The sequence below is a fragment of the Diabrotica undecimpunctata genome, chromosome 5 (genome assembly GCF_040954645.1).
Source record: "Diabrotica undecimpunctata isolate CICGRU chromosome 5, icDiaUnde3, whole genome shotgun sequence".
NCBI classification, from domain to species: domain Eukaryota; kingdom Metazoa; phylum Arthropoda; class Insecta; order Coleoptera; family Chrysomelidae; genus Diabrotica; species Diabrotica undecimpunctata.
In genome coordinates this window covers 148,646,393-148,657,579 of record NC_092807.1, presented here as the reverse complement: position 1 = coordinate 148,657,579, position 11,187 = coordinate 148,646,393, and positions in this window count along the sequence as shown.

The window sequence follows — 11,187 nt, the reverse complement described above, 5'->3', positions numbered from 1 at the left end:
TGTCTTAAATTGTCCTTAATTTTTAATTTTAAATACTTGACTTTGCAATCATTTGCCATATATAACAATAGAACTTTATCAAAGGAATTTGATAATTACAAGTTGAAAGAATTGCACACCCACACAATTTGTACATCTAATCTCATTCATTGTCTTACAACTGTTACCTTCATAAAATAAAATCTCAATAAATAATACACATTTCATAAATATATCTCTAGAATAAATATAAATAACTTTTAAATAACTCAATGGTATAGAACATTACTTTCATCTAACAAATAATCACATTACACCTATCTCCACTTTATTGGATAAAATCTGTCTCCTCAAGAACTTCCCCGTTTACTGTCAAACAATTACAATAGTAGACTTAAGTTCTCCATTCAACAATACAGGATAGTTTGAACCATGTTCTTTCAACCATCAGTTAATAGAGTACCGGCATGTAAGTAATGTTTTATTTATTTGTTTATTTATTAACTTATTACAATTTAATAGACTATTTTACCAATTTGTGGGTCTTACCTTGTCTGCTTAAAATTTTATTCATTTTGAAAAACCACAGACATGTAATATTAGCATAATTACTGTAATTTATATCATCTATCTTTGTTTATCTTTATTAGACAACACCCTAATATGGGTTTATTATTTCAGCATTTATTTAACTTTGTATCGAGACCTGAAGATGCTTTGCATATTGTAGAAAGCGAAACCGGTCGTCTGGATAGTTAAATTAAATTGATTGTGAGTAAGTCTAATGTACTATTTCTTTTACCTTTTGAAATGGACTCACACAAGCAACACATTCATGATTCTAATGATTATCTTTATATCGTATTTTTATATATTCTGTATATTGTATTGTACACAATACAATATATGTAAGATAAAACAGTTTGGAGTTTGACCTTAAAAATACCATTTTATTATTAACTGGTGGTTAGAAAAAGATACATTAAAATTCTACTACATAGCTGCATTTAAAATTACTGCTATAACTTTATACTGCGTTCTTATAAATATGAAGTCATAAGAATTCAGAGAGTCATAAAAATAACTTACCCAAAACAACCACTGTTATAAAAACAGAAACAGCCAACATTGTAAATTTTTCTAACAATATTTCGTTTCAATAAAAAGATATATCTTTTATCTATATCATTGGTATTCCCGAACCGTGCTTTATTTTTCCACAATGAAATTTAATAAAAAGTGGATATAATGCGATATCTCAACATTTTCCAGTAGTAAAAATTCGCGGTACAACCTAGAGGGATTTCCTTATTGTAAAAGAAGGATTAGAACGATGATTCGTTGTTTGAAAACAGGAAGTTGGGCAAAGGAAGCGAAACAAAATTAGAGATGGTATTCGACGGATCTCGCAAATCCCTGCCCGGCTTTCATAATTCTCGTTCATTACGAAATGCTTTAGAGGGAAGCTAAACTTTTGTTTGTTTGTTTAGTAGCAAAATTGGAGGCCTTTTTTCATGTTAAAATTAGGGAAAAACTTTTATTAGGATCTATTTTAAAGCAGCTGCGCTCGGAGACTATGGCATTTTTTTAGCTAATACAAGCAAAGGGGTTGTTTTAGATCGTTTTAAGTAATTTCTATTAGTGTGCGGTAGCTACAGATTTACAAAATTGGATTTTATAAAATATTTCTGTAGATTTAAAAAAATCTACAATATTACTTGCTGAAAAATTAGTGTCTCATCAATGACTTATATTGTTAGGTATGTTAAATGGGACACAAAAATTGGCAAGACCAGGGCATAGGGTAACGGGAGGAGTGATGGACCAGGAAAATAATCGGTCCGCTAGGTATACCTGACCAAGCTGGGCAACAGGGCAAGTCTGTCCTACTCTGTTGTATCGTTTAACGTTAGTTGCTTAAGAGACGCCAGTTGTAACGCATCAATGCGTACTTGTAGGAGTGTTATTTAGGATAATTGAAACTGCCACGTGTGATAATTTTATTTGAGTTTTTTTAATTTCATTTTTTGTAAAAACAGGTGAGTTTGACCGATTATTTGTTAGTTTATTATTGAACTATATTTAAAATGTGTGTTATAGAGTAAGAACTACTGCTGTAGTCTGCTTATTTTAAACAATACTGTTCATCTGTTCTCCTATTTGAGGATAGATGGACCACTTCCGAGGAGAAGAGTTAAACCAGTACGTTTTGTCTTAGGATTATGCCCAATAAATATATTCGCAGAGAAAACGAGAGGTAACTGGACCTCTAGGGAGCTAAGTGATGCCGTTGATGCTGTAAAGAATCTACGGCATCACCGCCAAGCCGCCAGAGCATTTGAAATACACAAAACGTCGAATAAAAACAAATAATATTTATAAGATGAACCGATTGGGTCCAGATTGTTTTTTAGAAACTGTTGTTAAAGCTAAAATCGTTAGCCATATAAAAAAACTACAAAAAACAGGCTTTGGACCAACCGAATCTACGACAAAAGGACGCGGAAAACAGGACGCGAGACCAAAGGACGCGGAAAAATGGGACGCGCGAAAAAAGGACGCATAAATTCCGCAGGTAATGTTAAGAATGTAAATAGAAACGATTAGTAAGAAAATAAAACTTTCTAATTGTTTGATAATTGTTTTAAAGAAATGAATATTACAAATGGTCCGATATAACAAAACATTATTAACCAAATTGTTTATATAGGGGAAACTTGTCGCGGTAGGTAATTAATTCTGTTCTTAACAAGAAAACATTTTACAAATTGATATCAGTCTGTTAAGATGGTGTTAGCGTTTGTGAAAAGCCAAAAAGGCAACAACTTGTTACTTTATAATGGATTTCTCCATAAAAAAGAGCGAGTAATTGGTGAAAAGACAATTTGGAAGTGTGCTACTTATAATAAGTGCAAATGTACAGGAAGAGTGCATACCGTTGTGGATGAAATTACAAAATCCACAGAACATAATCACGTTGCAGACACGGCAAAGATTGAAGCAAAAGAAGCTTGTAACCGGATGAAAGAAGTTGCACAACAACTGAAACACTCCACCCAAGATGTAGTAAGTGAAATTTCTCAAGGACTTTCCTTAGCTGCTACGGCACAACGTCCATCAGTGTCGTCGTTAAAAAAAACTGTGCAAAGAGTTTGGAACGAGCTAGGAGGTACGCCCGCAAATCCGAGAAATTTAGAAGAACTTGTGCTTCCTGAAGAATATAAAACAACTACAGGCGGTGAGCTATTTCTATTATTTGATAGCGGGCCAGAAGAAGAACGTATTTTGTTATTTTCAACACAAAGAAATTTAAGATTTATGGAACAATGCGATCATTGGTATGCCGATGGAACATTTAACTCAGCACCACCATAGTTTTCTCAAATATACACAATTCATCGAGAGCGATACAGTAATGTAATCCCGACTGTATTTGCACTTCTAACGAACAAAATACAAGAGACTTATACACGTGTTTTCCAGCAACTAAAGGTGTTGAATCCGGCCTTGCGCCCTCTAACAATAATGATGGACTTTGAAAGAGCGGCAATGAATGCTGCACAAACTGAGTTCCCAAATGTGAGAATCCGCGGATGTTTTTTTCATTTCTCGCAGTGTATGTGGCGCCATATTCAAAGTGCCGGATTGCAACGTAGATATATTGAGAATCCTGACTTCGCCCTTCACCTAAGACAATTTACAGCTCTTGCGTTTGTTCCAGACAACCATGTAGTCAGAGTGTACGAGGAGTTGCTCAATAGTGATTTTTATACACAAAATGAAGAACTACTAGTGCCGCTGATTAATTACTTTGAAGACACTTGGATAGGGAGATTAGCTAGAAGAGGAAATCGAAGACAACCCCTTTTTCCAGCAAATGTATGGAATTGTTACGATTTGGCAGACCAAGATATACCTCGACTAATAATGCTGTCGAAGGATGGCACAACAGCTTTTCTTCTCTTCTCAATAGTGTACATCCGAATATTTGGAAATTTATTAATTCTCTAAAAAAAGAATATGATTTAAATGTTTTGAAAATAGAGCAGTACATTTCGGGCAATGTACCTCCACGCAAAAGAAAATATCAAGATACAGCAAACAGGACAAGGGCTATTGTTGCCGATTATGCTGGCAGGCCAACTTTAGAATATTTGAGAGGCATTGCTCACAATTTTCAGTTGCAAACATAAAAAAAAAATACAAAAAAAATTGGTATCAAAAATAACACAAAAAAAAAATAAAATGACAAAAAAATTCCAAAAAAAGCAAAAAAAAATAAAAAAAACTTGTAAACACGCCAGCTTCTGCTGCCAGTCCTAAGCCTGGATAAAGTGTGAAGGCAAGTTTTTTTCATATAAATATTTTTCACTTTTTACTTTTACCGTAACCGATTTTAGGTCAGGTAGAATCATTTTCTGTAATTATATATAGGGGATAAACGGGGGTAATTGCTATTGTCAATTAAAATAAACTATTTATAGTATTTCATTAATAATATGCGTCCTTTTTTCCACGCGTCCTTTTTTCCACGCGTCCTTTTTTCGCGCGTCCTTTTTCCGAGTCCTTTTTTATGCGTCCTTTTTTCCGCGTCCTTTTGTCGGTATACCGCACCAACCAGAAATAAAGTAAGAATCATGGCCTCTAATTTAGCTCAGCGATTAGGAATCCCAAATAAATTTAATGTAGAAGAAGATAAATTTTTAAATTCATAAATCTGATACAAGTGTTACTTATTGTCTACTTTTAGGTAAAGCTGGTAAAAAATGGTTAGAACTCTTTTTGAAACGAAGACCTGAAATTTCAATTAGAAAAGCTGGGAACACCTCAATTGCACGAGCTTTAGGAATGTCCAAATAAACAGTCGATAGCTACTTTTCTTTCTGATCTCGAGAGAATTATGACCGAATATATTTTTTATAATAAACCCGGACACATTCATTACTGACGAAACAGAATTACAACTGAATACTAAAGCCGGTCAAGTTCTAGCAAAAAAAGGTTCAAAATGTGTTCCTAGCGTACGCCCTGGGGAAAAAGGTGAAACGATCAGTGTAATAGCTTGCTGTAGTGCAGAAGGGATTTTCTTGCCCTAATATTGCATTTTTAAAGGGAAAAATAAAAAAGGCGAGTGGCATTATGGTATGCCACCATGTTCTAAGACTAGGATGTCAGAAAAATCAGCATACGTTAACATTGACATTTTCTTAAAATGGTTACAAACACACGTTTTGCCGAGAAAGCCTCTAGGTAAAACATTATTAATATTAGATGGCTACACATCCCTACTATCAACCTGGATCTACTAGAATTTGCAGACCAAAACGAAATAATTTTATTTTGTTTGCCATCCCAACACATTACCTACAGCCTCTGGATCGTGCTTTTTTAAAGTCACTTAAAAGCAACTTTTATCCTGAATACCATTTTATGGTACAGAATAACACAACCAGGGTTCTCAAACGCCTTCAGTTTGGTAAACTCTTAGGTCGAGCATGGGAAAACTCAACAACTGTCCAAAATGCGGCTTCTGCATTAAAATCCACAGGAATTTATCCGTTTAATCCATTAATAATCCCAAAATATGCACTTTTGACACACACCCCATCAGAAACAGAAACAATGAATTTTCCAGTTAGATCAGAGTCTCCTCAACCAAGTCTCTCTGGTATCAGTGGTAAAATATCCTTGCACGGAAGCCCAAACAAGTCATCAATTACTGATGAAGATATAACTTCCGGAAAGGCTCTTGATGAGGTAACGCCTGTACCTGTATTGCCGCGCCTGCAGCAGTAGAGTTCGTAAAAACATTACTGGAGAGATTACTGCTCATGCCTTTATTAAAATGAAGGATGCCTTGATTAAAAAAAGCTCAAAACTTATAAAAAAACAAAAACGTAAGAGAAAGCCAAGCGAGTCGTCATTTTCTGAAGATGTTACTCTAAACGACAACAGTGGTGATGAAAACATGAGTGATATTGAAAATGAGTGTATTGGGTGCAACGAGGACTATCGCCTAACATGTAAAAAAGATGACTGGTTACAATGTATTTTTTGTAAGCGCTGTTTACATGAAACTTGTACTGGCTTCGCTAATCTCTGTAACAAGTTCGGAAAGTCTCTTGTTATTAAAAAGAAAAAGGTTTAGCTTGGTCCATCTCTCCTACTCCTAGTGGACCATCTCACCTTCACAGTTGAGGAGAGATGGACCGATGACGTGCCAGTGCATTATAGTTTTTGTAGATTTAAGAATTATAATTTCTAGTTTTTACTTATACCAAAACAAATACCAATGTTAAGTTATGTTATACAATTTTTTTCTATTCTGATCAGTTTTCTAAAAGGTGGTCCATCTCTCCTCCCTTTTCCCTACAATTCAGTACATCAAAGATAAACTATTGTATCTGCAAATTTCACTGTTATGTGATTATATTTGTAATAGGTACATCTCAACATGAATTTTTTGAGGGTAAATTATCGTAACTGATACTTTTCGTTCTGGTTTCAAACAAAATGTGAAACTCTTGTAAACTACTTAAGTAGTTTGCGATAGTTTAGTACTGCAGTTCTAAACTATCGCAAAGACCGTTACGTTTGTTTTCCATAGCAATTTGGCCGAGAATATGGAACTGTTTACGTGTTCAACTAACGTAATCGCACTTACGATAGTTAACCATTATTCAACTGTTCGTTTTAGCTGCGTGTTGTCTAAAAGACATTATTTGTGAGTTCGGAAATATGACTGGCAAAAGAAGTCAAAGAATATTAAAATTGGCTTTAGTGGATATTTAGGTAAGCGATAAAAGATAATATTTTTGTAATACATTGCAGCTTTCAGGATATTTTAAATTCTTAGAAACCTAACCTCAAAAATCGACTTTAATTTAGAAGTCTATGTTTACATAGTAATTTTGATTATTAAACTCAATATCTCGTTCCTAATCCATAACTTATAAATTATTGCTTCATCTATAGTGTTGAGATTTACAGTTGCAATTTTATATCTTTGGATAATATAGGCCGAATACCTAAAACGCAATTAGTCTAATGATACATGCAATACATGTGATCATTTAATATGAAAATTAAAAGTACCGAGGATAAAGGTGAAAAATAAACATCATCCGTCTCCGATATGCTCTAAAAAGAACTGATAAGGATATTTCTAAGGAAACTGATTCGAAGAAAATTACTGTAATGGTAGATTTACAAAAATGTTTATTATTCCATTGTTGACAAATACTTAGTCGTTTTATTTGAGAAAGTTATAGACATTAAATTTCACGATATTTAACACAACAGAAGGAAAAGTCAATGTGCAATGTGGGATAAAACAGTTGGTGCCCATCTAGCCTGTGCATTTTCAGGTGGGCTTTAAATAACTTAAATTCAAATACAGAGGAACTTACAATAAGGTCAGATAATTGTGCAGACCAAAATAGAAACTTCACCATAGTTGCTATTTACATGTGGCTTATTCGATTTGTCCCAACATTAAAATATATCAATCACAAATTTTTATTAAAGGGAGTCCATTTTGTTATAGAGAGAGCCTAAAAGAAAATTGATAAAACAAACACCATGATGGTTCCGCGGGACTTGCAGCAATTTGTCAGGCAGAATAAATTTAAAGATGTAATTGAAGTATAAGATATGAGGTTAGAGGATTTTAAAAATTTCAAATCACTGTTCGACAACAATGCTGCTTCGTTAATAAACAGAAAAAATTCTAATCTTGAAGATTTCTTCCTTAGTGAAGTTTTTCATCTGCAAGTACAATCGTCAGATCTGGGGCTTCTCTTTTACAAAACGTCTTTTCCAGGGGACTTTAAGATCATAGAACCAACTGGCCAACAGATATTCATCCTGTAAGTAAAGCATTATCCATATTACCTAAAAAGTTTAGTAACCTACAGACAAGTTCGCAGTGGATCCCTCCATGTTTTCATCATTTCTACAAGAATATACCACATGGAAATAACATCGCCGAATTTCCCGACGAAAAAGAGCAATAATACCTGATGTCTGTGCGATATTAGTGAGTAGTTTTCAATACAAAACTTATACTATTATATTATAATTATAGTTTTTATATTTCTTGTAATATAATATAGTTTTTTCAATTCTTATTTATTTTCTATAATATAACCTATAAATATATAGTTTATATTATATGAGCGCTATAAGTAGAGTAAGGGCCACCTCAGACACCCCCCTCCACTCCCACTCTGACGTCACAAGATATCGGCTCACGTCTAAATAGCTCAACGTACAACAAAAACGCAAAGACTTTGCCAAAACGGTACTATATCATATCTCCGTTGTTATTGGTTAGATTACTACGCATAACGCGTTAAATGAAAGAGGAGGGGCTATTGAATACGTTAACACAAAAAATACAAAGACAAAGACATTGTCAAAACGGCACTATATTGGATCTTCGTTGCTACTAATCGGATTTTAGCATAATAGACGTTAAAGAAAAGGAGAGTAGTCATTGAAGCTGACAGAGAAACAAATATGATAACATTGCCAAAACGGCGCTATATTATATATTGTACATATTTTGAAGGGGATTCCATGCTATTACAGTTTATCATCTCGTCACGCCACCTGCCTGCCACATCTGCCCTGCCCAAACCGTCTAGCACCTGTTATCGTAAAAAGACACTCCTTCAGCCTATCGCTTCTCTCTCTCACGAAACAATGTATGAAAGGCGAGGTGACGCTGAAAACGATATAACGTACAACAACGTGTGAGGTATCAGTGAAAATAGAACATGATTATTCGAAGAACGTATACCATTCTTACAGTATGACCAAACCAACAAACATCCTCTATATAATCTTCTCAGATTCAGTACTACTACACATAGATCTCCCTCCAATCGAACATATAGTCTACTTTACCGCCTACTGTACCATATTTTTTTTATTCTTTTTTATAAAAAAGTTTTGTAAAGTGTTACTTTACGTATCGCCACCCAAAAAATTTTTAAAATTTAAATTAACCCGTTGATTATAATGGTTGCTCATACTAATCCCTGGTTTACCCCTATTTAAGATCTTAAAAATATTCTATTTTTATTATCGGTAGTTATATTCCTCAAATTCTAGAAGGTCATAAATTTCATTATACTTTTCGGTTTGAAAACAGTTTCTAACTGACTACAGCATAATCTTTGTACGTGTTCCTGGCTTTCTACCGTTACTCAAAAGTACTGGAAACTTGTATTTCTCTAATCCAATTATATTTTGACAAGATAAGACTGGAACCGTTAACAAATTAAGTCCGACCTATTCGCATACACAATTAGGCCAGTTTAGATCACGCTCTATTTAATTTTACAATTTAAACAATGAATGCAATATACACATGTACAATAAAATCACGTCAGTTTATGGAAGAGTCACTATAATGCATCTCATTTTCGTCAGCATTGTGTTCTATAAAATTTTGGTGCAGAAAAAACATTATTTAAGTTATTGGTTATATTTACATTATTGTAAAAATCATTGTAAGTGGTCTTAGATGTAGCATCTACAGTTTATGGAATAGAGAAGTAATTTTGAAGTTATTGTTTTATTTAATTCTATATACAAATATGAGACGTTTGTATAATTATAAAAAAAAAACAAATAAATTCGGTTCATAAACCCTTTCTTGGAATTTTCATACTTATATTTAAACTGGTTTCTTTTAAACTGTCTATACTAATTTTGGTGACGGCCGCTTGTAAAATGGACGCAGAGGATTTGTTAAACCATTCCCTTGGGTTGCTAAGACATGACGTTCTTCTTCGACCTGCCCCTGTTCTTCCATCTTGCTTGCCTTATAATATTACATAAAGTGAGGTGCTTAAAAGCGAAATGCGTTGGGGCTCAATTATTATTTTGAAAATGGAGTTATCTGTTTTGCTCCCAAAAGTTGAATTTTTTGCATTTGGCATCTCAGTTTATGGAGTTTATTTCATTTTGCTTTAATTTGTAAGTAATACCAAATAGTTAAGAAATCAGTAAAAAATATATTGTATGCTTATTTCATTACATTTTTAATAATAAAACATATTTAAGACACATAGTGCTGGGGCATCTCCAGTTATGCCACATAATTCTTTTTCCAACTATGGATTTACTTTACTGTCATTTAAAAAAAAAGCAAAAAAACTTTAAGCATGGATTAAATTGCCAATTAGAGCCAAAATGCAATTCAAGAAGCCGTTTTTTGTTACTAAGGTATTTCTTTAGCCATTTTTGAAGGATTTATGCTTACATTTTCTTTTCGTTTCATAATGGATTTAAATTTACCAATGGAGTGATAAAACTGTTCTGCTTGGACGAGAAACATGTGCTATGATTTTGTTACTCGCTTGAATTGGAGCTTTTTTGCAGGCTCAAATTAAAGTGTCATTGAGAAATAGGTATAAAATTATCTAGTGCCTTTTCTTTTGAATCAAAAATATCTACGTTAATACCTAATCGTCTTATGGTCGCATACTGTTGATTTATTTTAATATAGATCTTTGGATTTTAAATATTTTCATGTTTGTTGAATCTTCTTCGTAAAGACCGAATAAACGGTCTGGTGGTATAAAAGAATGCCTTCTTACTGGAAATATTAATTATATCTCTTTAACGCTCTTAGGGTGGCATAGCAGCCATCTATGTGACATAGCAATCATAGATTTATTGCTGTTTTGGCCATCGCAGCCATCAGCAAAAACTTTACCTTCTTAACTTGCGATGTATCTAAGTTTTGCAGAAAACTAAATACACATGACGCTACCTCATCGGAAGCTTTTGAATAGGTTCATTGACTACATACTTATCTAAAGCAATTATGTGGAGACATTTTGCAATTACTACTACCAGCAACAATAGAAAAATTGAACAGGTAAAGTTACCGACGATAATAAGTCTCCTGATCTGGAATTTTGGGATTGGGCAAAATTTTTTTGGCAATCGAATGAGAGCGTAAGATTTTCCTTTTCTTCCACTCTTAGTAATTCTAAAAAAGCTTTAGCTCTTTTCTTGTGCATATCTTGAGTAGATTTAAAGATGCGGTTTGCCGAGAATCGGTTGCTGATTTTATTTTTTCCGATAGTTTCAGGCACTTTAAGCATATATCGACTAGAAATAAACCAAAGCCTAAATTAAACTGATGCAAAAAAAATGTGGCAAAAGTAAGAATTTTTCACATCTGAACGG